At 44.2% G+C, this 26,935-nt stretch overlaps 32 pseudogenes; all 32 read right to left on the bottom strand.

Moving 5' to 3' along the window:
• Positions 1-3: 3 nt before the first annotated feature.
• Positions 4-122, bottom strand: LOC148267678 (5S ribosomal RNA; annotated as a pseudogene).
• Positions 123-452: 330 nt separating this feature from the next.
• LOC148267677 (5S ribosomal RNA) lies at positions 453-571 on the bottom strand (annotated as a pseudogene).
• A 1,265-nt stretch (positions 572-1,836) lies between these two features.
• LOC148267676 (5S ribosomal RNA) lies at positions 1,837-1,954 on the bottom strand (annotated as a pseudogene).
• A 770-nt stretch (positions 1,955-2,724) lies between these two features.
• LOC148267675 (5S ribosomal RNA) lies at positions 2,725-2,843 on the bottom strand (annotated as a pseudogene).
• Positions 2,844-4,116: 1,273 nt separating this feature from the next.
• On the bottom strand, positions 4,117-4,235 carry LOC148267674 (5S ribosomal RNA; annotated as a pseudogene).
• Positions 4,236-4,584: 349 nt separating this feature from the next.
• LOC148267673 (5S ribosomal RNA) lies at positions 4,585-4,703 on the bottom strand (annotated as a pseudogene).
• Positions 4,704-5,986: 1,283 nt separating this feature from the next.
• LOC148267672 (5S ribosomal RNA) lies at positions 5,987-6,105 on the bottom strand (annotated as a pseudogene).
• A 2,582-nt stretch (positions 6,106-8,687) lies between these two features.
• LOC148267671 (5S ribosomal RNA) lies at positions 8,688-8,806 on the bottom strand (annotated as a pseudogene).
• An 815-nt stretch (positions 8,807-9,621) lies between these two features.
• Positions 9,622-9,740, bottom strand: LOC148267670 (5S ribosomal RNA; annotated as a pseudogene).
• A 1,293-nt stretch (positions 9,741-11,033) lies between these two features.
• On the bottom strand, positions 11,034-11,152 carry LOC148267669 (5S ribosomal RNA; annotated as a pseudogene).
• A 347-nt stretch (positions 11,153-11,499) lies between these two features.
• On the bottom strand, positions 11,500-11,618 carry LOC148267668 (5S ribosomal RNA; annotated as a pseudogene).
• Positions 11,619-11,966: 348 nt separating this feature from the next.
• Positions 11,967-12,085, bottom strand: LOC148267667 (5S ribosomal RNA; annotated as a pseudogene).
• A 377-nt stretch (positions 12,086-12,462) lies between these two features.
• Positions 12,463-12,581, bottom strand: LOC148267666 (5S ribosomal RNA; annotated as a pseudogene).
• A 346-nt stretch (positions 12,582-12,927) lies between these two features.
• LOC148267665 (5S ribosomal RNA) lies at positions 12,928-13,046 on the bottom strand (annotated as a pseudogene).
• Positions 13,047-15,540: 2,494 nt separating this feature from the next.
• Positions 15,541-15,659, bottom strand: LOC148267664 (5S ribosomal RNA; annotated as a pseudogene).
• A 1,791-nt stretch (positions 15,660-17,450) lies between these two features.
• LOC148267663 (5S ribosomal RNA) lies at positions 17,451-17,569 on the bottom strand (annotated as a pseudogene).
• A 2,448-nt stretch (positions 17,570-20,017) lies between these two features.
• Positions 20,018-20,135, bottom strand: LOC148267662 (5S ribosomal RNA; annotated as a pseudogene).
• Positions 20,136-20,341: 206 nt separating this feature from the next.
• Positions 20,342-20,460, bottom strand: LOC148267661 (5S ribosomal RNA; annotated as a pseudogene).
• Positions 20,461-20,665: 205 nt separating this feature from the next.
• LOC148267660 (5S ribosomal RNA) lies at positions 20,666-20,784 on the bottom strand (annotated as a pseudogene).
• Positions 20,785-20,990: 206 nt separating this feature from the next.
• Positions 20,991-21,109, bottom strand: LOC148267659 (5S ribosomal RNA; annotated as a pseudogene).
• Positions 21,110-21,314: 205 nt separating this feature from the next.
• LOC148267658 (5S ribosomal RNA) lies at positions 21,315-21,433 on the bottom strand (annotated as a pseudogene).
• Positions 21,434-21,636: 203 nt separating this feature from the next.
• On the bottom strand, positions 21,637-21,754 carry LOC148267657 (5S ribosomal RNA; annotated as a pseudogene).
• Positions 21,755-21,960: 206 nt separating this feature from the next.
• On the bottom strand, positions 21,961-22,079 carry LOC148267656 (5S ribosomal RNA; annotated as a pseudogene).
• Positions 22,080-22,282: 203 nt separating this feature from the next.
• On the bottom strand, positions 22,283-22,401 carry LOC148267655 (5S ribosomal RNA; annotated as a pseudogene).
• A 200-nt stretch (positions 22,402-22,601) lies between these two features.
• LOC148267654 (5S ribosomal RNA) lies at positions 22,602-22,720 on the bottom strand (annotated as a pseudogene).
• Positions 22,721-22,925: 205 nt separating this feature from the next.
• LOC148267653 (5S ribosomal RNA) lies at positions 22,926-23,044 on the bottom strand (annotated as a pseudogene).
• A 202-nt stretch (positions 23,045-23,246) lies between these two features.
• LOC148267652 (5S ribosomal RNA) lies at positions 23,247-23,366 on the bottom strand (annotated as a pseudogene).
• Positions 23,367-23,571: 205 nt separating this feature from the next.
• On the bottom strand, positions 23,572-23,691 carry LOC148267651 (5S ribosomal RNA; annotated as a pseudogene).
• Positions 23,692-23,897: 206 nt separating this feature from the next.
• On the bottom strand, positions 23,898-24,016 carry LOC148267650 (5S ribosomal RNA; annotated as a pseudogene).
• A 1,734-nt stretch (positions 24,017-25,750) lies between these two features.
• Positions 25,751-25,869, bottom strand: LOC148267649 (5S ribosomal RNA; annotated as a pseudogene).
• A 346-nt stretch (positions 25,870-26,215) lies between these two features.
• On the bottom strand, positions 26,216-26,334 carry LOC148267648 (5S ribosomal RNA; annotated as a pseudogene).
• Positions 26,335-26,679: 345 nt separating this feature from the next.
• On the bottom strand, positions 26,680-26,798 carry LOC148267647 (5S ribosomal RNA; annotated as a pseudogene).
• Between the last annotated feature and the right edge of the window lie 137 nt (positions 26,799-26,935).

Here is a 26,935-nt window from a genome sequence, read left to right as displayed (position 1 = left end):
AAATGAATGCAATAAGAGGACTTCTCAGGAGGTCACCCATCCTAGTACTACTCTCTCCCAAACACACTTAACTGCAGAGTTCTTATGGGATTCAGTGCATTAATGCTGGTATTATCGCCCCCGTCCCATTTCACGCTACAAGTGCATGTGCCCCTTCTCCTTCCCTCCCCCCTCTCGTTATTTATTTCGTTGTGTGTGCAAACCTCACTCTATGTCTAATTCTAGTATCCTCGACCCATGATCATATGAACGGATCACCCACTGCACCTCTGTTTTCATTGTTCTATTATGTAAGATACTCGTACTAACACTTTTATCACGTGAAGAGCTTTAATTGAATGCAAAAAAAGTATTAAGCAAAATGCCCTGGCGCCTTGACTCACATTTGCGAATGAACTGGCGGATCGTCGCTCTGGTCCCACATAACGTTTAACACCCCGTCTACAAAAACAAGGGTGCAACACGAGGACTTCCTAGGAGGTCACCCATCCTAGCACTACTCTCACCCAAAAATGCTTAACTGCGGAGTTCTGATGGGATCCGGTGAATTAGTGCTGGTATGATCGCGCTCGTTCCATTTCGTGCTGCAAATAGATATACCCCTTCTCTTTCCCTCCCCCCTCCCGTCATTTTTTTCGCTTTGTGCACACCCTGCACCTCTGCTTCTAATTCTAATATCAAGCAAAATGCTCCAATAGCTCGACTCGTGCCCAGATGAATGGACCGTCCGCCGCACCTCGTTTTTTTTATTATTCTACTATGTAAGCTGCTCGTAATGATACTCTTATTACGTGGTGGACTATAAATAAATGCACGAAAAATATTAAGCAAAATGCCTCGGTGCCAAGACTCATGTAGGCGAATGAACCGGTGGACCGCATCTTCGGTCGCACGTAGTGTTTAACACTCTATCCGAAAAAAGACGGGTGCAACACGAGGATTCAGTGGGATTCCAAGGACACTTAACTACAGAGTTCTTATGGAATTCAGTGCATTAGTGCTGGACTGATCGTGCCCATCCCATTCCCCGCTACAAATATATGTGGCACTTCAGCTTCTTTCCCCCCTCTGATCATTTGTATCACTGTATACTCACACCTCATCTCTGTTTCTAGTTTTAATGTCAAGACAAATGCCCCGGTGCCTTGACTCACCCTAGATGATCGGATCGCCTGCCGCACCTCTATTTTCATTGATGTAATATGTAAGATACTTGTAATAACACTCTTATCAAGTGGTGGGCTATAATTGAATGCACGAATAATATTAAGAAAAATGCCAAGTGCCGTGACTCACGTTTGCGAACAAACCGGTAGACTATTGCTCCGGTCTCACGTAATGTTTAACGCCCTATCTACAAAAAAAAGGGCGCAACCCGAGAACTTCCCAAAAGTTCATCCATCCTAGTACTACTCCCGCCGAAGCACACTTAATTGCAAAGTCTTGATGGGATCTAGTGAATTAGTGCTGCTATGATCAAACCTATTCTAATTTGTGTTTTAAATATATATATATCCCTTTTCCTTCCCTCCCCCCACCCATCATTTGTTTCACTGTGCGCGCACAACGCACATTTGCTTCTAGTTCTAATATCAAGTGAAATACGCTGGTGCCTCGACTAATGACCGTATGAACGGATCGTCTGCCTCACCTCTATTTTTGTTGTTCTATTATGTAAAATACTCGTAATAACACTCTTATCACATGATGGATTTTAATTAAATACACAAAACATTTTAAGCAAAATGTCCCAACGCTGTGACTCACATTTAGGAATGAACTGACGAACCGTTGCTCCGGTCCCGCATAATGTTTAACACCCTGTATGCAAAAAGAAGGGTGCAACACAAGTACTTCCAGCAGGTCACTGATCCTAGTACTACTCTCGCCCAAACACGCTTAACTACAGAGTTCTAATGGGATCCAGTGAATTAGAGCTGGTATGATCACACCCGTTCTAGTTTGTGCCACAAAGACATATACCCCTTCTCCTTCCCTCTCCCCTCCCATCATTTATTTCACTGTGCGCGCACAACGCACATTTGCTTCTAGTTCTAATATCAAGTGAAATACGCTGGTGCCTCGACTAATGCCCGTATGAACGAATCATCTGCCTCACTTCTATTTTTGTTGTTCTATTATGTATGATACTCGCAATGATACTCTTGTCATGTTATGGGCTTTAATTGAATGCATGAAAAATATTAAGCAAAATGCCCCGGCACCGTGACTCTTGTTTGCGAATGAACCAACGGACTGTCGCTCCAGTCACCCATCTTAGCACTACTCTTGCTCGAGCATGCTTAATTGCGAAGTTCTGATGCGATCCAGTGAACTAGAGCTGGTATTATCGCACCCGTTCTAGTTTGTGCCGCAAATACATATACCTCTTCTCCTTCCCTCTCCCATCCCGTCAAATGATTCGTTGTGTGCGCACCTCACCTCTGCATCTAATTCTAATATCAAGCGAAATGCCCTGGCACCTCGACTCATGCCCCGGCGCCTCAACTCATGCCCATATCAACGGATCGTGCCGCACCTCATTTTTTGTTTTTCTACTATATAAGATGCTTGTAAGGACACTCTTATCATGTGATGGGCTTTAATTGAATGCGTGAAAAATATTAAGCAAAATGCCCAAGCACCGTGACTCACGTTTGCGAATGAACCGGCGAACTGTCGCTCTGGTCCTAAAAAACATTTAACGCCCCGTCTACAAAAAGAAGGGTGCAACACAGGGACTTCCCAGGAGGTCACCCATCCTAGTACTACTCTCACCCAAGCACGCTTAACTGCAGAGTGTTGATGGGATCTGGTGAATTAGTGCTGGTATGATCGCACCCATTCAATTCCGAGCCGCAAATACATATACCCCTTTCCTTCCCTCCCCCTCTCGTCATTTATTTCGCTTTGCGCGCACACCTCACCTCTGTTTGTAGTTCTAATATTGAGCGAAATACCCGACACCTCGACTCATGCCCATATGAACAGATCGCCCACCACACCTCTGTTTTCGTTGTTTTAGTATGTAAGATATTTGTAATAACACTCTTATCACGTGATGAACTTTAATTGAATGCACGAAAAATATTAAGAAAAATACCCCGGCACCGTGACTCACGTTTGTAAATAAACCGGCAGACCGTCGCTCCAGTCTCGCGTAACATTTAACGTCTTGTCTGCAAAAAGAAGGGTGCAACACGATAATTTCCCTGGAAGTCATCCATCCTAGTACTACTCTAGCCCCAAAAACGCTTAACTGCAGATTTCTGGTGGGATCTAGTAAATTAGTGCTGATATGATCGCACCCATTCCATTTCGCACTGCAAATACATATACCCCTTCTCCTTCCCTCCCCTTTCCCGTCATTTTTTACCTCACACCTCTTCTTCTAATTCTAATATCAAGCGAAATGTCCCAGCGGCTTGACTCACGCTCAGATTAACAATCCACCCACCACACCTCATTTTTTGTTGTTCTATTATGTAAGATCTTTGTAATGAGACTCTCGTAACGTGGTGGATTGTAAATGAATGCACAAAAATTATTAAGCAAAATGCCTTGACGCCGCGACTCACGTTTGTGAATGAACCGATGGACTATGGTTCCAGTCGCGCGTAATGTTTATTGTCTCGTGTGAAAAAAAATAGATGCAACACGAGGACTTTCTAAGAGGTTAACCATCTTAGTACTACTCTCACCAAAGGACACTTAACTGCAGAGTTCTTATGGGATTCGGTGCATTAGAGCTGGTCTGATCGCACCCATCCCACTCTGCGCTACAAATGCATGCACCCCTTCTCCTTCCGTCCCCACTTCCGTCATTTGTTTTGCTGTATGCGCAGACCTCACTTCTACTTCTTGTTCTGCTATTAAGCAAAATGACTCAGCACCTAGACTCATGCCCATATGAACGGATCACCCGCCATACCTATGTTTTCATTGTTCTACTATATAAGATACTCGTAATAACACTCTTATCACGTGATGGACATTAATTGAATGCACGCAAAATATTAAGCAAAATGCCCCGATGCTGTGACTCACATTTAAGAATGAACCGACGAACCATCGCTCCGGTCCCGCGTAACTTTTAATGCCTTGTCTGCAAAAAGAAGGGTACAGCACGAGGACTTCTAAGGTGGTCACCCATCCTAGTACTGCTCTCGCTCAAGCACGCTTAACTGCAGATTTCTGATGGGATTCGGTGAATTAGTGCTGGTATGATCGCACCCGTTCTAATTGGCGCTGCAAATACATGTACCCCTTCTCTTTCTCTCCCCATCCCGTCATTTGTTTCGCTGTGCGCGCACACCTCACCTCTACTTCTAGTTCTAATATCAAGCAAAATACCCTAGCATCTTGACTCAGGCCTATATGTATAGATCGCCCACCGTACCCCTGTTTTTGTTGTTATACTATATAAGACACTCATAATAACACTCTTATTATGTGAACGACTTTAATTAAATGCATAAAAAATATTAAGCAAAATGTCCCGATGCCGTGACTTAAATTTACAAATTAATCAGCGGACTGTCGCTCTGGTCCTACGTATCGTTTAGTGTTCCATCTACAAAAAAAAGGGTGCAACACGAGGACTTCGAAAGAGGTCACCCATCCTAGTACTACTCTCGCCTAAAAGTGCTTAACTATAGAGTTCTGATAGGATCCGGTGAATTAGTGCTAGTATGATCGCATCCGTTCCATTTCGCACTACAAATACATATACCTCTTCTGCTTCCCTCCCCCCTCCCATCATTTTTTTTGTTGTGCGCGAACCTGCACCTCTACTTCTAATTCTAATATCAAGCGAAATGCCCCAGCAGCTCGACTCCTGCCCAGATGTAATGACCACCCGCCGCACCTTTTTTTTGTTATTCTACAACGTAAAATGCTCGTAATGAGACTCTTATAATGTGGTGGACTATAAATGAATGCACGAAAAATATTAAGCAAAATAAGTTGACACCGCGACTCATGTTTGCGAATGAACCGATGGACCAAGGTTCCGGTCGGGTGTAACGTTTAATACCTCGAGTACAAAAAAATAGGTGCAACAAGAGGACTTTCCAACATGTCAACCATCTTAGTACTACTCGCACTAAAGGACAATTAACTGTAGAGTTCTTATGGGATTCAATGCATAAGTGTTGGTCAGATCGCACCCGTCACATTCCCTTCTACAAATGCATGAGCTCCTTCTCATTCCCTCCCACCTCCTGTCATTTATTTCATTGTACACACACACCTCACCTCTGCTTCTAGTTCTAATATCAAGTGAGATGCCCCAGCGCCTTGACTCATGCCCATATGAACGGATCCCCCCCGCACCTCTGTTTTCATTGTTCTACTATGTAAAATACTCATAATAACACTCCTATCGCGTGATGGACTTTAATTGAATGCATGAAAAATATTAAGCAAAATGCCCCAGCACCGTGACTCATATTTGTGAATGAACCGGCGGACCATCATTCCGGTCCTGCGTAACGTTTAACGCCCCGTCTGCAAAAAGAAGGGTGCAACACGAGGACTTCCAAAGAGGTCACCCATCCTAGTACTACTCTCGCTCAAAAATACTTAACTGCGGAGTTCTGATGGGATTTGCGAATTAGTGCTTATATGATCGCATCAGTTCCATTTCGCACTGTAAATACATATATCGCTCTCCTTCCCTCGCCCCTCCTGTCATTTGTTTCGCTGTGGGTGCACACCTCACCTCTTATTCTAGTTCTAATATCAAGCGAAATGCCCTGGCGCCTCGACTCATGCCCATATGAACGGATCGCCCGCTATACCTCTGTTTTCGTTGTTCTACTATGTACGATACTCGTAATAGTACTCTTATCACGTGATAGACTTTAATTGAATCCACGAAAAATACTAAGCAAAATGCCCAGACGCCGTGACTCACGGTTGCTAATGAACCAGGGGACCGTCGCTCCAATCTCGCATAACGTTTAACACCCTGTCTGCAAAAAGAATGGTGCAACATGAGGACTTCCTAAGAGGTCACCCATCCTAGTACTTCTCTCATCAAAAAACACTTAACTGTGGAGTTCTGATGGGATCCGGTGAATTAATGTTGGTATGATCGCACCTGTTCCATTTCCAGGTGCAAATACATATACCCCTTTTCCTTCCCTCCCACCTGCCGTCATTTTTTTCGTTGTGCGCGCACCACGCACCTCTTCTTCTAATTCTAATTTCAAGCAAAATGCCCCGACAACTCGACTCACACCCAAACGAAATGACCGCCCACTGCACCTCATTTTTTGTTGTTCTACTATGTAAGATGCTCGTAATGAGACTCTTATAACATGGTGGACTATAAATGAATGCACGAAAAATATTAAGCAAAATTCCTTAACACTGTGACTCACATTTGCGAATGTACCGACGGATCGTGGTTCCTTTCACATATAACATTTATTGCCTCATGTGCAAAGAAACAGGTGCAACACAAGGACTTTCCAAGAGGTCAACCATCTTAGAACTACTCTCACCAAAGGACATTTAATTGCAGAGTTCTTACGGGATTCAGAGAAATAGTGCTGGTCTGATAGCACCCGTCCCATTCTACACTACAAATACATGTGCCCCTTCTCCTTCCCTCCCCCCTCCCATCATTTGTTTTGCTGTACGCGCACACCTCACCTCTGCTTTTAGTTCTAATATCAAGTGAAATGCCCTGACACCTCAACTCATGCCCATATAAACGGATCGCCCGCCGCACCTCTGTTTTCATTGTTCTACTATGTAAGATACTCGTAATAACACTCTTATCATGTGATGGGCTTTAATTGAATGTACGAAAAATATTAAGCAAAATGTCCCGGCACCTTGACTCACGTTTGCGAATGAATCGGTGGACTTTCACTCTGGTCCCGCGCAATGTTTAATGCCCCATCTACAAAAAGAAGGGTGCAACACGAGGACTTCCCAGGAGGTCACTCATCCTAGTACTACTCTCGCTCAAGCACACTTAACTGAGGAGTTCTGATGGGATACAATTAATTAGTATTGGTATGATTCTACCCGCTCTATTTTGCGCTGCAAATACATATACCACTTCTCCTTCCCTCCTCCCTCCCCTCTTTTTTTTTGGCTGTGCGCGCACCCTGCACCTCTTCTTCTAATTCTAATTTCAAGCAAAATGCCCTGGCAGCTCGACTCATGCCCAGATGAAATGACTGCCCACCGCACCTCATTTTTCATTGTTCTACTATGTAAAATGCTCGTAACAAGACTCTCATAACATAGTGGACTATAAATGAATGCACGAAAAGTATTAAGAAAATGCCCTAATGCCACGACTCACGTCTGCGAATGAATCGATGGACCGTGGTTCCTTTCGCGCGTAATGTTTATTGCCTCGTGTGCAATGAAACAGGAGCAACACGAGGACTTTCCAAGAGGTCAACCATCTAAGAACTACTCTCACCAATGAACACTTAATTGCAGAGTTCTTACGAGATTCAGTGCAATAGTGCTGGTGTGATAGCACCCGTTTAATTTTGCACGATAAATACATACACTCCTCTTTCCTTCCCCCCTCCCATCATTTGTTTCCTTGTTCGTGCAAACTGCACTACTATTTCTCGTTCTAATATCAAGTAAAATGCCTCAGTGCCTTGACTCACATTTGTGAATAAACCAATGGACATAGTTCTAATCGTGCGTAATGTAAAACGCCCCATCTACAAAACAATTGATGCAACACGACGACTTCCCAGGAGGTCACATATCCAAGTACTACTCTCACCCAAGTACACTTAACTTCAGAGTTCTTATGGGATCAGTTTCATTAGTGCTGGTATGATTGCACCCATTTCATCACGCGTTACAAATACGTACACTCTTTCTCCCTCCCTCCCCCCTCCCATCATTTGTTTCCTTGTGCTTGCACACTGCACCTCTGCTTCTCGTTCTAATATCAAGTAAAATGCCCCGGCGCCTTGACTCACATTTGCGAATAAACTAGCGGACCATAGTTCTAGTCGAGTGTAATGTCGAACGCCCCATCTACAAAAAAATTGATGCAACACGACGGCTTCCCAAGGGGTCACATATCCTAGTACTACTCTCACCCAAGCACACTTAAGTTCAGAGTTCTTATGGGATCAATTTTATTAGTGCTGGTATGATCGCACCTGTTTCATCATGCACTGCAAATACATACACTTCTTCTCCTTCCCTCCCCCTTCCTATCATTTGTTTCCTTGTGCGTGCACACTGCACTTCTGCTTCTCGTTCTAATATCAAATAAAATGCCCCGGCGCCTTGACTCACATTTACAAATAAACTAGCAGACCATAGTTCCAGTTGAGCGTAATGTCGAATGCCCCATCTACAAAAAAATTGATGCAACACGACGGCTTCCTAGGAGGTCATATATCCTAGTACTACTCTCTCCCAAGAACACTTAACTTCAGAGTTCTTATGGGATTAGTTTTATTAGTGCTGGTATGATCGCACCCATTTCATCACGTGCTGCAAATACATACACTTCTTCTCCTTCCCTCCCCCTCCTATCATTTGTTTCCTTGTATGTGCACACTGCACCTCTGCTTCTCGTTCTAATATCAAGTAAAATGCCCCGGTGCCTTGACTCACATTTGCGAATAAACCAGCGGACCATAGTTTCAGTCGCGCATAATGTCGAATGCCCCATCTGCAAAAAAATGGTGCAACACGAGGACTTCCCAGGAAGTCACCCATCCTAGTACTGCTCTTGCCCAAGAACACTTAACTACGGAGTTCTGATAGGATCCAGTGAAGTAGAGTTGGTATGATTGCACCTGTTCTAGTTTGCGTTGCAAAGACATTTACCCCTTTTCCTCCCCTCTCCCCTCCCATCATTTGTTTCATTATGCGCGCACCTAACCTCTGCTTCTAGTTCTAATATCAAGCAAAATGCCTTGGCGCCTCAACTTATGCCCATATTAACGGATCACCCACCGTACCTCATTTTTCCTTATTTTACTATTTAAGATGCTCGCAAGGGCACTCTTATCAGGTGATGGGCTTTAATTGAATACGCAAAACATATTAAGCAAAATGCCACGGCCCCATGACTCACATTTGCGAATGAACCGGCAGACCGTCGCTCCAGTCCTGAAAAAAATTTAATGCCCCGTCTGTAAAAAGAAGGGTACAACAGGAGAACTTCCAAGGAGGTCACCTATCCTAGTAATACTCTCATCCAAGCACGCTTAACTGTGGAGTTCTGATGGGATCCAGTGAACTACTACTGGAATGATCTCAACCGATCTAATTTATGCTGCAAAGACATATACCCCTTCTCCTTCCCTCTTCCCTCCCATCATCTGTTTCGCTGTGCGCGTACCTTACCTCTTATTCTAGTTCTAATATCAAGTGAAATGCCCCGACACCTCGACTCATGCCCATATGAACAGATTGCCCGCCACACATCGTTTTTTGTTGTTCTATTGTGTAAGGTGATTTAAATGATATTATTATCACGTGGTGGGCTTTAATTGAACGCGGGAAAAATATTAAGTAAAATGTCCCGATGCTGTGACTCACATTTGCAAATGAACCGGCAGACTGTCGCTCTGGTCCCGCGTAACGTTTAACATCCCGTCTGCAAAAAGAATGGTGCAACACGAGGGCTTCCCAAGAGGTCACCCATCTTAATACTACTCTCGCCAAATCACGCTTCAATGCAGATTTCTGATGGGATCCGGTGAACTAGTGCTGGTATGATCGCACCCGTTCTATTTTGTGCTGCAAATACATATACCCCTTCTCCTTCCCTCTCCCCTCCCGTCATTTGTTTCTTTGTGCGTGCACCTAACCTCTACTTCTAGTTCTAATATCAAGCGAAATGCCCCAGCACCTCGACTCATGCCCATATGAATGGATTGCCCGACGCACCTCATTTTTTGTTATTCTACTATTTAAACTGCTTTCAATGACACTCTCATCAAATGATTGGCTTTAATTGAATGTTTGAAAAATATTAAGCAAAATACTCCGGCACCGTGACTCACATTTGCAAATGAACCGGTAGACCATTGCTCTTGTCTCGCATAATGTTTAACGCTCCATCTATAAAAACAAGGGTGCAACATGAGGACTTCTGAAGAACCACCCATCCTAGTTATGCTATTTCCCAAACATGTTTAACTGCGGAGTTCTGATGGGATCCGATGAACTAGTGCTGGCATGATCGCACCAATTCTGGTTTGTATCGCAAATACATATACCCCTTCTCTTTCCCTCTCCCCTCACCTCTGCTTCTAGTTCTAATATCATGCGAAATGCCCCGGCATCTCGATACATGCCCATATGAATGGGACGCCTGCCGTACCTCATTTTTTAATTTGGTACTATATAAGATGCTCGCAATGATACTCTTATCACGTGATGGACTTTAATTGAATGCGTAAAAAAATATTAAGCAAAATGTCCTGGTGCCTTGACTCACATTTGCGAATGAACTGGCGAACAATCGCTCCGGTCCTGTGTAATGTTTAACACACCGTTCGCAAAAAGAAGGGTGCAACATTAGGACTTCCCAGGAAGTCAACCATCTTAGTTCTACTCTCGCCCAAGCACGCATAACTGCGGAGTTCTAAATGGATCCGGTGAATTATTGCTACTATGATTGCAACCTTTCTTATTTGCGCCGCAAATATATATTCCCCTTCTCCTTCCCTCTTCCCTCCCGTCATTTGTTTCACTGTGCGTGCAGCTATCCTTTGCTTCTAGTTCTAATATCAAGCAAAATGCCCCGGTGCCTCGACTCATGCCCATATGAACGGATCGTCCGCCGCACCTCATTTTTTGTTGTTCTTCTATTTAAGATGCTTGCAATGACACTCTTATCACGAGATGGACTTTAATTGAATGCACAAAAAATATTAAGCAAAATGCTCCGGCGCCGTGACTCACGTTTACGAATGAATTGGCGGACTGTTGCTCCAGTCCGCCAATTCATTCGTAAACGTGAGTCACGGCGCCGGAAGTCCGGCGTAATGTTTAACGCCCTGTCTGCAAAAAGAAGGGTGCAACACGAAGACTTCCTAGGAGGTCACCCATCCTAGTACTACTCTTGCCCAAACACGCTTAATTGTGGAGTTCTGATGGGATCCAGTGAACTAGCACTCGTATGATCGCACTCATTCTAGTTTGTGCCACAAATACATATACCCCTTCTACTTCTCTCTCCCTTCTTGTTATTTGTTTCTCTTTGCACGCACCTTGCATGTTCTTCTAGTTCTAATATTAAGTGAAATGCTCCGGCGCCTCGACTCATGCCCATATGAATGGAACGCCTGCCACACCTCATTTTTTATTGTTATACTATGTAAGATGCTCGTAATGAGACTCTTATAACGCGGTGGACTATAAATGAATGCACGAAAAATATAAGTAAAATGCCTTGATGCTGAGACTCACGTTTGCGAATGAATCGGCGGACCGTTGCTGCGGTCCTGCAGAACATTTAATGCCCCATCTGTAGAAAGAAAGGTGCAACATGAGAACTTCCCAGGAGGTCACGCATCCTAGTACTACTCTCGCCCAAGTACGCTTGACTGCGGAGTTCTAATGGGATCCGGTGAACTAATGCTGGTATGATCGCAACCGTTCTGGTTTGCACCGCAAATAGATATACCCCTTCCCCTTTCCTCTCCCTTCCCATCATTTATTTCGCTGTGCGCGTAACTCACCTCTGCTTCTAGTTCTAATATCAAGCAAAATTCTCCGGCACCTCGACTCATGTCTATATGAACGAAACACCCACCGCACCTCCTTTTTCGTTGTTCTACTATGTAAGATGCTGCCAATGACACTCTCAACACGTGATGGGCTTTAATTGAATGCATGAAAAATATTAAGTAAAATGTCCCGGCGCCGTGACTCACGTTTGCGAATGAACCAGTGGTCTATCACTTCGGTCACACGTAACATTTAACACCCCGTCTACAAAAAGAATGGTGCAACATGAGTACTTCCCAAGAGGTCACCCATCCTAGTACTACTCTTCCCCAAGCACGCTTGACTGCAGAGTTCTAATGGGATCCAGTGAACTAGTGCCGGTATGATCGCACTTGCAGAGTTCTGATGGATCTAGTGAACTAGTTCTGGTATGATCGCACCCCTTCTATTTTGCATCGCAAAGATATATATCCCTTCTCCTTCCCTTTCCCTTCCCATCATTTATTTCGCTACCTCTGCTTCTAGTTCTAACATCAAGCGAAATGCCCTGGCACCTCGACTCATGTCTATATGAACGGAACACCCACCACACCTCCTTTTTCGTTGTTCTACTATGTAAGATGCTCGTAATAATAATCTTATCACGTGGTGGGCTATATGCACAAATAATATTAAGAAAAATACCCTAGCACCGTGACTCACATTTGCGAGTAAACTAGCAAAATGTTGCTCCAATCTCGCGTAACATTTAACTCCCCATTTGAGAAAAGAAGAGTACAACATGAGAACTTCCCAGGAGGTCACCCATCCTAGTACTACTCTCACCCAAGCACACTTGACTGTGGAGTTCTGATAGGATCCGGTGAACTAGTGTTGGTATGATCGCAACCGTTCTTGTTTGCACCACAAATACATATACCCCTTCTCCTTCCCTCTCCCTTCCCATCATTTGTTTTGCTGTGCGCGCAACTCACCTTTGCTTCTAGTTCTAATATCAAGTGAAATTTCTTGGCACCTCGACTCATGTCCATATGAACGGAACACCCGTCGCATCTCTTTTTTTGTTGTTCTACTATATAAGATGCTCATAATAACAATTTTATCACGTGGTGGGCTATAATTGAATGCACGAATAATATTAAGGAAAATGCCTCGACGCTGTGACTCACGTTTGTGAATGAACTGGAGGACCGTCGCTCTAGTCTCGCGTAACGTTTAACGCCCCGTCTGAAAAAAAAGGTTCAACACGAGGACTTCCCAAGAGGTCACCCATCCTGGTACTACTCTCGCCCAAGCACACTTAGTTGCGGAGTTCTGATTTGATCCAGTGAACTAGTGCTGGTATGATAGTACCCTTTCTTGTTTGCGCCGCAAATACATATGCCCATTCTCCTTTCCTCTCCCCTCCCGTCATTTGTTTTGCTGTGCGCGCACCTAACCTCTGCTTCTAGTTCTAATATCAAGCGAAATGTCCCATCGCTTCGACTCATGCCCATATGAACGGATTGCCCGCCACACCTCATTTTTCATTGTTCTACTATTTAAGATGCTTGTAATAATACTCTTATCACGTGATGGGCTTTAATTGAATGCACGAAAAAATATTAAGCAAAATGCCCCGACGCTGAGCGCAACGTTTAACGCCCCATCTGCAAAAAGAAAGGTACAACACGAGGACTTCTCAGGAAGTCACCCATCCTTGTACTACTCTCGCCCAAAAATGCTTAACTAAGGAGTTCTGATGGGATTCAGAGAATTAGTGCAGGTATGATCGCACTTGTTTAATTTACTACTGCAAATACATATACCCCTTCTCCTTCCCTCCCCTTTCCCATCATTTTTTTCACTGTGCGCGCACCCCGCACCTCTTCATCTAAATCTAATATCAAGTAAAATGCTCCGATAGCTCGACTCATGCCCAGATGAACGGACCGCCCACCGCACCTCGTTTTTCGTTGTTCTACTATGTAAAATACTCGTAATGAGACTCTTCAGCGTGGTGGACTATAAATGAATGCACGAAAAATATTAAGCAAAATGCCCTGACACGATCGTTTGTAAATTAACCGATGAACCGTGGTTCCGGTGGCGCGTAACATTTATTGCCTTGCGTGCAAAAAGAAGGATGCAACACAAGGACTTTCCAAGAGGTCAACCATATTAGTACTACTCTCACAAAAAACTGCTTAACTACGGAGTTCTGATGGGATCCGATGAATTAGTGCTGGTATGATCACACCCGTTCCATGTTGCACTGTAAATACATATACCCCTTCTCCTTCCCTTCGCACTCCTGTCATTTTTCTTGTTATGCGCGTACCCTGCACCTCTGCTTCTAATTATAATATCAAACAAAATACCCCGGCGGCTTGACTCACGCCCAGATGAAATGAATGCACACAAAAAATTAAGCAAAATGCCCTGACGCCATGACTCACATTTGCGAATGAACCAAGGGACCGTGGTTCTTGTCGCGCGTAACGTTTAATGGCTCGTCTGTAAAAAAATAGGTGTGACATGAGGACTTTTCAAGATGTCAACAATCTTAGTACTACTCTCATCAAAGGACACTTAACTGCAGAGTTCTTATGGGATTCGGTGCATGAGTGCTGGTCTCATCGCACCCGTCCCATTCCGCGCTACAAATGCATGTGCCCCTTCTCCTTCTCTCCCCCCTCTCATCATTTGTTTCACTGTACGTTCACCCCTCATCTCTGCTTCTAGTTCTAATATCAAGTGAAATGCCCCAACGCCTCGACTCATGCCCATATCAACAGATCGCCCTTCGCACTTCTATTTTTGTTGTTCTGCTATGTAAGATACTCGTAATACACTCTTATCATGTAATAAGCTTCAATTGAATACACAAAAAATATTAGGTAAAATGCCCCAGTGCCATGACTCACGTTTGTGAATGAACCGGCAGACCGTCGTTCCAGTCCTGTGCAATGTTTAACGCCCCGTCTGCAAAAAGAAGGGTACAACACGAGGACTTCCCAAGAAGTCACCCATCCTAGTACTACTCTCGGCCAAAATCACTTAACTGCGGAGTTATAATGGATTCGGTGAATTAGTGTTGGTATGATCGCACTTATTCCATTTCGCGTTGCAAAAACATGTACCTCTTCTCCTTCCCTTCCCCCTCCCGTCATTTGTTTTGCTATGCGCGCACCCCACACCTCTGCTTCTAATTCTAATATCAAGCGAAATGCACTGGCGTCTCGACCAATGCCAAGATGAATGGACTATCCACCGCACCTCATTTTTCATTATTCTACTATGTAACTTGCTCGTAATGATATTTTTATCACGTGGTGGACTATAAATGAATGGTGCCAAGACTCATGCAAGCGAATGAACAAGTGGACTGCGTCTCCGGTCGTGCATAATGCTTAATGCTCCATTTGAAAAAAGACATGTGCAACACGAGGATTCAGTAGGATTCAAAGGACACTTAACTATAGAGTTCTTATGGGATTCAGTGCATTAGTGCTGGACTGATCACGCCCGTCCCATTCCCAGTTATAAATGCATGTGCCCCTTCACCTTCCCTCCCCCCTCCGATCATTTGTATCACTGTACACACATACCTCATCTTTGTTTCTAGTTTAATATCAAGTAAAATGCCCCGGCCATGCCCAGATGAACGGATCGCCTGCCGTACCTCTATTTTCATTGTTCAACTATGTAAGATACTTGTAATAACACTCTTATCACGTGGTGGGATATAATTGAATGCACGAATTATATTAAGCAAAATGCTCCGGCACTGTGACTCACATTTGCGAACGAACCAGCGGATAGTCACTCCAGTCCCGTGTAACATTTAACGCCCCGTCTGCGAAAAGAAGGATGCAACACGAGAACTTCCCAAGAGGTCACCCATCCTAGTACTACTCCCGCCCAAGCACGCTAAACTATGGAGTTTTGATGGGATCCAGTGAATTAGTGCTGGTATGATCACACCTATTTTAGTTTGTATACCCCCTTTTACTTTACTCTCCCCTCTCGTCATTTATTTTGCTGTGCGCACACCTCACCTCTGTTTCTAGTTCTAATACCAAGCGAAATGCCGCGGTGCCTCGACTTATGCCTATACCCGCCAAACTATGTTTTTCGTTGTTCTACTATGTAAGATACTCGCAATGGCACTCTCATCACATGATTGGCTTTTGTTGAATGGGCAAAAAATAATAAGCAAAATGTCTTGGCACTGTGACTCATGTTTGTGAATGAACCGGTGAATCGTCGCTCCTGTCTCGCGTAACGTTTAATGCCCCGTCTACAAAAAGAAGGGCACAACACAAGGACTTCCCAAAAGATCACCCATCCTATTACTACTCTCACCCAAGCACGCTTAATTGCGGAGTTCTGATTGGATCCAGTGAACTAGTGCTGGTATGATCGCACTATTTTTTATTTTTGCCGCAAATACATATGCCCCTTCTCCTTCCCTCTCCCCTCCCGTCATTATTTTCATTGTGCACGCACCTCACCTCTACTTCTGGTTCTAATATCCAGCAAAATGCCCCGGCGCCTCGACTCATGGCCATATTAATGGATCACCCACTGTACCTCGTTTTTTGTTGTTCTATAATTTAAGATACTCGCAATAAAAATTTTATCATGTGATGGGTCTTAATTGAATGTGTGAAAAATTTTAAGCAAAATGTCCCGGCGCTGTGACTCACGTTTGCGAATGAACCATCAGACTGTCGCTCCGGTCCCACATAATATTTAACTCTCCGTCTGTAAAAAGAAGGATGTAACACGAGGACCTCCAAGGAGGTCACCTATTCTAGTACTACTCTCGCCTAAGCACGCATAACTTTAGAGTTCTGATGGGATCTGATGAACTAGTCCTGGTATGATCACACCCTTTATTGTTTGCGCCGCAAATACACATGCCCCTTCTCCTTCCCTCTCCCCTACCGTCATTTATTTCACTGCACGCTCGCCAAACCTCTACTTTTAGTTCTAATATCAAGCAAAATTTCTTGACAGATGCCCAGATGAACGAACCGCCCGTCATACCTCTGTTTTCGTTGTTCTACTAATTAAGATGCTCGTAATGATACTCTTATCATGTGGTGGACTATAAATGAATGCACTAAAAATATTAAGCAAAATTCCTTTGCACCACGACTCATGCTGGAGAATGAACTGGTAGACCATGGCTCCTTATCGCACGTATCGTTTAATGTTATGTCTGTAAAAAGACAGGTGAAACACAGGGACTTCCAAGGAGGTCACTAATCCTAGTACTACTCTCGCCCAAGCACCCCTAAAAGTGGAGTTCTAATGGGATTTGGTGCATTAGTGCTGATATGATCGCACCAATTTCATTCTACGCTTCAAATACATATACCCCTTCTCCTTCCCTCTTCCCTCCCATTATTTATTTCGCTATGCGTGCCACCGCACCTCTATTTCTAGTTCTAATATCAACCGAAATGTCCAGGTGCCTCGACTGACGCCTAGATGAACAAACTGCTCGCCGCACCTATATTTTTGTTGTCTTACTATGTAAGATGTGCTCGACTCACGCCCAGATAAACGGACCACTCGCTACACCTATGTTTTTGTTATTCTACTTTGTAGGATACTCGTAAGAACAATCTTATCACATGGTGGACTATAAATGAATGCACAAAATATATTAACAAAGATATCCCGTTACTGCGACTCATGTTTGCGAATGAACCTGTAGACCATGGATCTGGTCCTGTGTAATGTTTACTCCCCCGTCTGCAAAAAGATGGGTACAACACGAGGCCTTTCTTGGTGGTCACCCATCCAAGTATTACTCTCGCCCAAGCACGCTTAACTGCGGAGTTCTGATGGGATCTTGTGAATTAGTGCTGGTATGATTGTACCACTTCTATTCCGTACTGTAAATATATATACCCCTTTTCCTTCCCTCACCCCTCTTGTCATTTGTTTTACTGTGCGCGCACACCACACTTTTGCTTCTAGTTCTAATATATAGCAAAATGCCCTAGCGCCTCAACTGACGCTTAGATGAACATACCGCCCGCCGCACCTATATTTTTGTTGTTATACTAAGTAAGATACTCGTAATAATACTCTTATCTTGTAATGGAATATAAATGAATACATGAAAAATATTAAGCAAAATGCCCCGACACCGCGACTCATGCAGGCGAATGAACTAGTGGACCGTATCTCCCATCACGCGTAATATTTAACGCCCCATCTGCAGAAAGACGACTGCAACAAGAGGACTTCTCAGGAGGTCACCCATCCTAGTTCTACTCTTTCCCAAGAACGATTAACTACAAAGTTCGATGTGATCTGATACATTAGTGCTAGTATGATTGCAGCCCTTTCATTCAGTGCTGCAAATACATATACCACTTCTCCTTCCCTCTCCCCTCCCGTCATTTATTTTGTTGTGCGCGCACACTGCACCTCTGTTTCTAGTTTTAATATCAAGTGAAATGCCCAGGCGTCTCGACTTATGCCAAGATGAACAGACCACCTGCCATAACTCTATTTTCATTATTCTACTATGTAAGATACTCGTAATGACATTCTTATCTCGTGATGGACTATAAATGAATGCATGAAAAATATTAAGTAAAATGTCCCAATAGTGCAACTCACACTGGCGGACTGTGGCTCCGGTCATGCATAACATTTAATGCCCTATCCATAAAAAGACGGGTGGAACACGAGGACTTCGCAGGAGGTCACCCATCCTAGTACTGCTTTCACCAGTGCAAGCTTAACTGCGGAGTTCGACAGGATCCGGTGCATTAGTGTTGGTATGATCGACCCAATCCATTCCGTGCTACAAATACATATACCCCTTCTCCATCCCTCCCCCCTCCCGTCATTTGTTTCACTATGTGTGCACATTACACCTCTGTTTCTAGTTTTAATATCAAGCAAAATGTTCGGGCACCTCGACTCATAGCTGGATAAACGTACCGCCTGTCGTACCTCATTTTTTGTTGTTCTACTATGTAAGATACTCGTAATGACACTCTTATCATGTAGTGGACTATAAATGAATGCACAAAAAATATTAAGAAAAATATTCTGGCGCTGCAACTCATGTCGGCGAACTATGGCTCCTATTGCATAACGTTTAACACCCCATCCACAGAAAGATGGACGCAACAAGAGGACTTCCTAGAAGGTCACCCATCCTAGTACTACTCTCGCCAATGCATGCTCAACTACGGAGTTCGATGGGATCCGGTGCACTAGTTCTAGTACGATCACACATCTTCTATTTTCCACTATAAATACATATACCCCTTCTCCCTCCCTCCCCCCTGTTATTTGTCTTGCTATGCGCAAACACTGCACCTCTGCTTATAGTTCTAATATAGAGCAATATGCTCTGGCGCCTTGACTCACGCCCAGATGAACGGACTACCTGTTGCACCTCATTTTTCTTTCTGATGGGATCCGGCACATTAGTGCTGGTATGATCGCATACATTTTATTTTGTGTTGCAAATACATACACTCCTTCTCCTTCCCTCCCACCCTCCCGTCATTTCTTTCCTTGTGCGTGCACACTACACCTCTATTTTTCGTTCTAATATCAAGTAAAATGACCCGACTCCTTGACTCACATTTGCGAATAAACCAGTGAACCATAGTTCCAGTCGTGCGTAACGTGGAACACTCCATCTGTAAAAAAATGGGTACAACAAGAGGACTTCCCAGGAGCTCACCCATCTAGGTAATACTCTCGCTCAAGAACACTTAACTGTGGAGTTCTAACAGGATCCAGTGCATTAGTGCTGGTATGATCGCAACCATTTCATTCCATGCTGTAAATACATTTACTCCTTCTGCTTCCCTCCCCCTTCCGTCATTTATTTCCTTGTGTGTGCACACTACACCTCTGGTTCTCGTTCTAATATCAAGTAAAATGCTCGGTACCTTGATTCACATTTACAAATAAACAAGCGTACCATAGTTTCAGTTGCGCGTAACGTCGAACACCCCATCTACAAAAAAATGGTTGCAACATGAGAACTTCTCAAGAGGTCACACATCCTAGAACTATTCTCGCCCAAGCACGTTTAACGTATGGAGTTCTAATGGGATCAACTGCATTAGTGCTAGTATGATCTCATACTTTTTATTTTATGCTGTAAATACATACACTTCTTCTCCTTCCCTCCCCCTCTCGTCATTTGTTTCCTTGTGCGTGCACACTGCACCTCTGCTTCTCGTTCTAATATCAAGAAAAATGCCCCGACACCTTGATTCACACTTGCGAATAAACAAGCGGACCATAGTTCCAATCATGCGTAATGTTGAATGCCCTGTCTGTAAGAAAATGGGTGCAACACGAGGACTTCCCAGGAGATCACCCATCCTAGTACTACTCTTGCCCAAGCACACTTAACTGCGGAGTTCTGATGGGATCCGATCATTAGTGCTGGTATGATTGCACCCATTTTATTTCACTCTTCAAATACATACACTCCTTCTTCTTTCCTTCCCCCTCCCATCGTTTGTTTTGTTTTGCATGCAAATTGTACCTCTACTTCTCATTCTAATATCAAGTAAAATGCCCCAGCGCCTTAACTCATATTTGTAAATAAAAATGCAGACCATAGTTCGAGTCGCGAGTAACGTCGAACGCCCGATCTACAAAAAAATGGGTGCAACACAAAAACTTCCAAGGAGGTCACCTATCCCGGTACTACTCTCGGCCAAGCACACTTAACTGCGGAGTTCTGATGGGATCCAATGCCTTGGTGTTGGTATGGTCGTACCCGTTTCATTCCGCGCTGTAAATACATACACTCATTCTCCTTCCCTCCCCATCTCGTCATTTGTTTTCTTGTGCGTGCATACTGCACCGCTGCTTCTCGTTCTAATATCAAGTAAAATGCCCTGGTGCCATTACTCACATTTGCGAATAAACCAGCGGACCATAGTTTTAGTCGTGTGTAATGTCGAACGCCCCTTCTGTAAAATAATAGATGCAACACGAGAACTTCCCAAGAGGTCACCCATCCTAGTACTACCCTCGCCCAAGCAAACTTAACTATGGAGTTCTAATGGGATCCGGTGCATTAGTGCTAGTATGATTGCACACATTTCATTTTGCGCTGTAAATACATACACTCCTTCTCCTTCCCTCCCCCTCCCGTCATTTGTTTCCTTGTGCATGTACACTGCACCTCTGCTTCTCGTTCTAATATCAAGTAAAATGCCCCAGCGCCTTGACTCACATTTGTGAATAAACCAGCGGACTATAGTTCTATTTCTCACGTAACGTCGAACGCCTCATCTGCTAAAAAATGCGTGAAACACGAGGACCTCCAAGGAGGTCACTCATCGTAGTACTACTCTTGCCCAAACAGACTTAACTGCGGAGTTCTGATGGGATCCAGTGCATTAGTGCTGGTATGATTGCACACATTTCATTTTACGCTGTAAATACATACACTCCTTCTCCTTCCCTCCCCCTTCCCGTCATTTGTTTCCTTGTGCGTGCACACTGTACCTCTGCTTCTCATTCTAATAATAAGTAAAATGTCCTGTCGCCTTAACTCACATTTGTAAATAAACAGCGGACCATAGTCCAAGTCGCATGTAACGTCGAATGCCCCATCTGCCAAAAAATGGGTGCAACACGAGGACTTCCCAGGAGGACACCCATCGTAGTGCTACTCTTGCCCAAGCACACTTCACTGCGGAGTTCTGATGGGATCCGGTGTATTAGTGCTAGTATGATCACACCTGTTTAATTCTGCGCTGCAAATACATATACTCCTTCTCCTTCCCCCCCTTCTGTTATTTGTTTCCTTATGCGTGCACACTTCACCTCCGCTTCTCATTTTAATATCAAATAAAATACCCCTGCGCCTTAACTCACTTTTGCGAATAAACTAGTAGACCATAGTTTTAGTCGCGCGTAACGTCGAACGCCTCATCTGCAAAAAAATAGGTGTAACACGAGAACCTCCCAGGAGGTACCCATCCTAGTACTACTCTCGCCCAAGTAGGCTTAACTGCAGAGTTCTAATGGGATCCGGTTCATTAGTGCTGGTATGATCGCACCCATTTTATTTCGCGTTGCAAATACATACATTACTTCTCCTTCCCTCCCCCTTTCCGCCATTTATTTCCTTGTACATGCACACTGCGTCTCTGATTCTCATTCTGATATCAAGTAAAATTCCCCAACGCCTTGAGTCACATTTGTGAATAAAGCAGCGGACCATAATTCTAGTCGCGCGTAACGTCGAACGCCCCATCTGCCAAAAAATAGATGCAACACGAGGACTTCCCAGGAGGTCGCCCATCATAGTACTACTCTCACCCACGCACACTTAATTGCAGAGTTCTGATGGGATCCAGTGCATTAGTGCTGGTATGATCGCCCCTATTTCATTGTCTGCTGCAAATGCATACACTCCTCCTTCCCTCCCCCCTCCCGTCATTTGTTTCCTTGTGTGTGCACAGTGCACCTCTGCTTCTCGTTCTAATATAAAGCAAAATGCTCCGGTGCCTTGTCTCAAATTTGGGAATAAACGAACGGACGATAGTTCTATTCGCGCCTAACGTCGAACGCCCCATCTGCAAAAAAATAGGTGAAACACGAGGACTTCCTAGGTGGTCACCCATCCTAGTACTACTCTCGCCCAAGTACCCTTAACTGCGTAGTTCTGATGGGATTCGGGGCATTAGTGCTCGTATGATCGCACCCATTTCTTTCCATACTGCAAATACATACACTCCTCCTTCCCTCCCCCTTCTGTCCTTTATTTACTTTTGCGTGCACACTGCACCTCTGCTTCTCGTTCTAATATCAAGTAAAATGCACGGCCCCTTGACTCACATTTATAAATAAACCAGCGGACCATAGTTCTAATCGCGCGTAACGTCGAACTTCCCATCTGCAAAAAAAAGGAGCAACACGAGGACTTCCCAAGAGGTCACCCATCCTAGTACTACTCTCGCCCAAGCATACTAAACTGCGGAGTTTTAATGGGATCCGGTGCATTAGTGCTGGTATGATCGAACCCATTTTATTCCGTACGATAAATACATAGACTCCTTCTCCTTCCCTCCCCCCTCCCATATTTGTTTCCTTGTGCGTGCACACTGCACCTTTGCTTCTCGTTCTAATATCAAGTAAAATACCCCAATGCCTTGAGTCACATTTGCGAATAAACCAGCGGACCATAGTTCTAGTCGCGCGGAATGTTGAACGCCCAATCTGTAAAAAAATGGATGTAACACAAGGACTTCCAAGGAGGTCACCAATCCTACTACTACTCTCGCCCAAGAACACTTAACTACGGAGTTCTGATGCGATCCAGTGCATTAGTACTGGTATGATCACACTTGTTTCCTTTCGCGCTACAAATACATACACTCCTCCTTCCCTCCCCCTCCCGTCATTTGTTTCCTTGTGCATGCACACTGTACCTCTGCTTCTCGTTCTAATAATAAGTAAAATACCCCAACACCTTGACTCACATTTACAAATAAAATAGTGGACCATAGTTCCAGTCGTGCGTAACGTGGAACGCCCCATCTGCAAAAAAATGGATGCAACACGAGAACTTCCCAGGAGGTCACCCAGTCCTAGTACTACTCTCGCCCAAGCACACTTAACTGTGGAATTCTGATGGGATCCAGTGCATTAGTGCTGGTATGATCACACTCATTTCATTTCATGCTGCAAATACATACATTCTTTCTCCTTCCCTCCCCCTCCCATCATTTGTTTCCTTGTGCGTGCACACTCCACCTCTGCTTCTCGTTCTAATAAAATGTAAAATGCCTCGGCACCTTGACCTACATTTGTCAATAAACCAGCGGACCATAGTTCTAGTCGCACGTAAGGTAGAACGCCCCATCTGCAAAAAAATAGGTGCAACACGAGAACTTCCCAGGAGGTCACACATCCTAGAACTACTCTCGCCCAAGCACGTTTAGCGTTCGGAGTTCTGATGGGATCTGGTGCATTAGTGCTGATATGATCGCATACATTTTATTTTGCGCTGCAAATACATACACTCCTTCTCCTTCCCTCCCCCCTCCCGTCATTTGTTTTTATGTACGTACACACTGCACCTCTGCTTCTCGTTTTAATTATAAGTAAAATGCCCCGGTACTTTGACTCACATTTACGAATAAATCAGCAGACCATGGTTCGAGTCGTGCATAATGTCGAACACCCCATCTGCAAGAAAATGGGTGCAACACAAGCACTTCCTAGGAGGTCACCAATCCTAGTACTGCTCTCGCCCAAGCACACTTAACTACGGAGTTCTGATGGGATCCGGTTAATTAGTGCTTGTATGATCGCACTTATTCCATTTCGCGCTGCAAATACATATACCCCTTCTCTTTCCCTCCCCACTCCCATCATTTTTTTCACTATGAGCACACCCCACACGTCTGTTTCTAATTCTAATATCAAGTGAAATGCTCCGGCAGCTCGACTCACGCCCAAATGAATGGACCGTCAGCTACACCTCATTTTTTTATTATTCTACTATTTAAGCTGCTCGTAATGATAGTTTTATTACTTGGTGGAATATAAATGAATGCACGAAGAATATTAAGAAAAATGCCATGGTGCCAAGACTCACACCGGCGAATGAACCGGTGGACCGCATCTCCGGTCGCGCGTAGTGTTTAACGCTCCATCCGAAAAAAGATGGGTTCAACACAAGGATTTAATGGGATTCCAAGGACACTTAACTGTAGAGTTCTTATAGCACTTAGTGCATTAGTGCTGGACTTATCGCGCCCGTCCCATTCCCTGCTACAAATGCATGTGCCACTTTGGCTTCCCTCCCCCCTCCGATCATTTGTATCACTGTACACTCACAACTCACCTCTATATCTATTTTTAATATCAAGACAAATGCCCCAGCACCTTGACTCACGCCCAGATGAACAGATCACTCGTCGCACCTCTGTTTTTGTTGTTCTACTATGTAAGATACTTGCTATAACACTCTTATCACGTGGTAGGCTATAATTGAATGCACAAATAATATTAAGCAAAATGCCTAGCGTCGTGACTCATGTTTCTGAAAGAACTTGTAGATTGTCGCTCCGGTCCCATGTAACGTTTAACACCTTGTCTGTAAAAAAAAAAGGAGCAACACGAGGACTTCCCAAGAGTTCACCCATCATAGTATTACTCTCGTCGAAGCACGCTTAACTGCAGCGTTTTAATTGGATCCAGTGAATTAGTGCTTGTATGATCAAACCTATTCTAATTCGTGCTTTAAATATATATATATATCCCTTCTCCTTCCCTCCTTCCTCCTGTCATTTGTTTCACTATGCGCACACACTGCACGTTTGCTTCTAGTTCTAATATCAAGCTTAATGCATCGGCGCCTCACCTAATGCCCATATGAACGGATCGTCTGCTTCACCTCTATTTTCGTTGTTCTATTATGTAAGATACTCGTAATAACACTCTTATCACATGATGAATTTTAATTGAATACACAAAAAAATTTAAGCAAAATGTCTCGACATTGTGACTCACGTTTGCAAATGAACCAGTGAACCGTCGCTCTGGTCCCGCATAACGTTTAACACCTTGTCTACAAAAAGAAGGGTGCAACACAAGTACTTCCAACAGGTCTCTGATCCTAGTACGACTCTCGCCAAAGCACGCTTAACTACAGAGTTCTGATGGGATCTAGTGAACTAGTGTTGGTATGATTGCACCCATTCTTATTTGCGCCACAAATACTTATACCCCTTCTCCTTCCCTCTCCCCTCCCGTCATTTGTTTCGCTGTGCGTGCACTTAACTTCTGCTTCTAGTTCTAATATCAAGCAAAATGCCCTGGTGCCTCGACTCATGCCAATATGAACGGATCATCCACCGCACCTCATTATTCGTTATTTTACTATGTATGATACTCGCAATGATACTTTTATCACGTTATGGACTTTAATTGAATGCGTAAAAAATATTAAGCAAAATGCCCCGGTGCCGTGACTCTCGTTTACGAATTGACTGACGCACCGTCACTCTGGTCCCAGATAACGTTTAACGCCTCGTCTGCAAAAAGAAGGGTGCAACACAAGGACTTCCTAGGAGGTCACCAATCCTAGTACTACTCTCACCCAAGCACGCTTAACTGCAAAGTTCTAATGGGATCCAATGAACTAGAGCTGGTATGATCGCACCCGTTCTAGTTTGTGCCGCAAAGACATATACACCTTCTCCTTCCCTCTCCCCTCTCATCATTTATTTCACTATGCGCCCACCTCACCTCTGCTTCTAGTTCTAATATCAAGAAAAATACCTGGGCGCCTCAAATCATGCCCATCTTAACGGATCGCCCGCCGCACATCGTTTTTCCTTGTTCTACTAGGTATGATACTCGCAATCATACTCTTATCATGTTATGGGCTTTACTTGAATGTGTGAAAATATCAAGCAAAATGTCCCGGCGCTGTGACTCTTGTTTGCAAATGAACCGACAGACCGTCCTCCGGTCTCGCGTAACATTTAAGGCCCCATCTACAAAAAGAAGGGTGCAACACGAAGACATCCTAGGAGGTCACCCATCCTAGTACTACTCTCGCCCAAGCACGCTTAATTGTGAAGTTCTGATGCGATCCAGTGAACTAGAGCTGGTATGATCGCACCTGTTCTAGTTTGTGCTGCAAAGACATATACCCTTCTCCTTCCCTCTCCCATCCCATCATTTGTTTCACTGTGTGCGACTTCACCTCTGCTTCTAGTTTTAATATCAAGTGAAATGCCCGGTGCCTCGACTCATAACCATATGAACGAACAGCCTGTCACACCTCGTTTTTTGTTGTTCTATTATGTAAGATACTCGAAATGACAATCTTATCACGTGATGGACTTTAATTAAATGTGCAAAAAATATTAAGGAAAATGCCCAGGCGCCGTGACTTACATTTGCAAATGAACCAGCGGACCGTCACTTCGGTCCTGCGTAACGTTTAACACCCCATTTGCAAAAAGAATGGTGCAACACGAGGACTTCCCAGCAGGTCACCCACCTTAGTACTACTCTCGCCTAAGCACGCTTAACTTCAGAGCTCTGATGGGATCTGGAGAAATAGTTCTACTATGATCGCACACATTCTAGTTTGCACTGCAAATACATATTCCCCTTCTACTTCCCTCTCCCCTCCCATCATTTATTTCGTTGTGCGCGCAGCTCACCTCTGCTTCTGGTTCTAATATCAAGCGAAATGCCCAGGTGCTATACTCACGTT

This window comes from Carica papaya, chromosome 3 (assembly GCF_054855325.1).
Source record: "Carica papaya isolate Zhongbai chromosome 3, ASM5485532v1, whole genome shotgun sequence".
Lineage (NCBI taxonomy): Eukaryota > Viridiplantae > Streptophyta > Magnoliopsida > Brassicales > Caricaceae > Carica > Carica papaya.
Note: the sequence above shows the minus strand (reverse complement) of the source record. Positions and strands in the feature narration are given on the sequence as shown.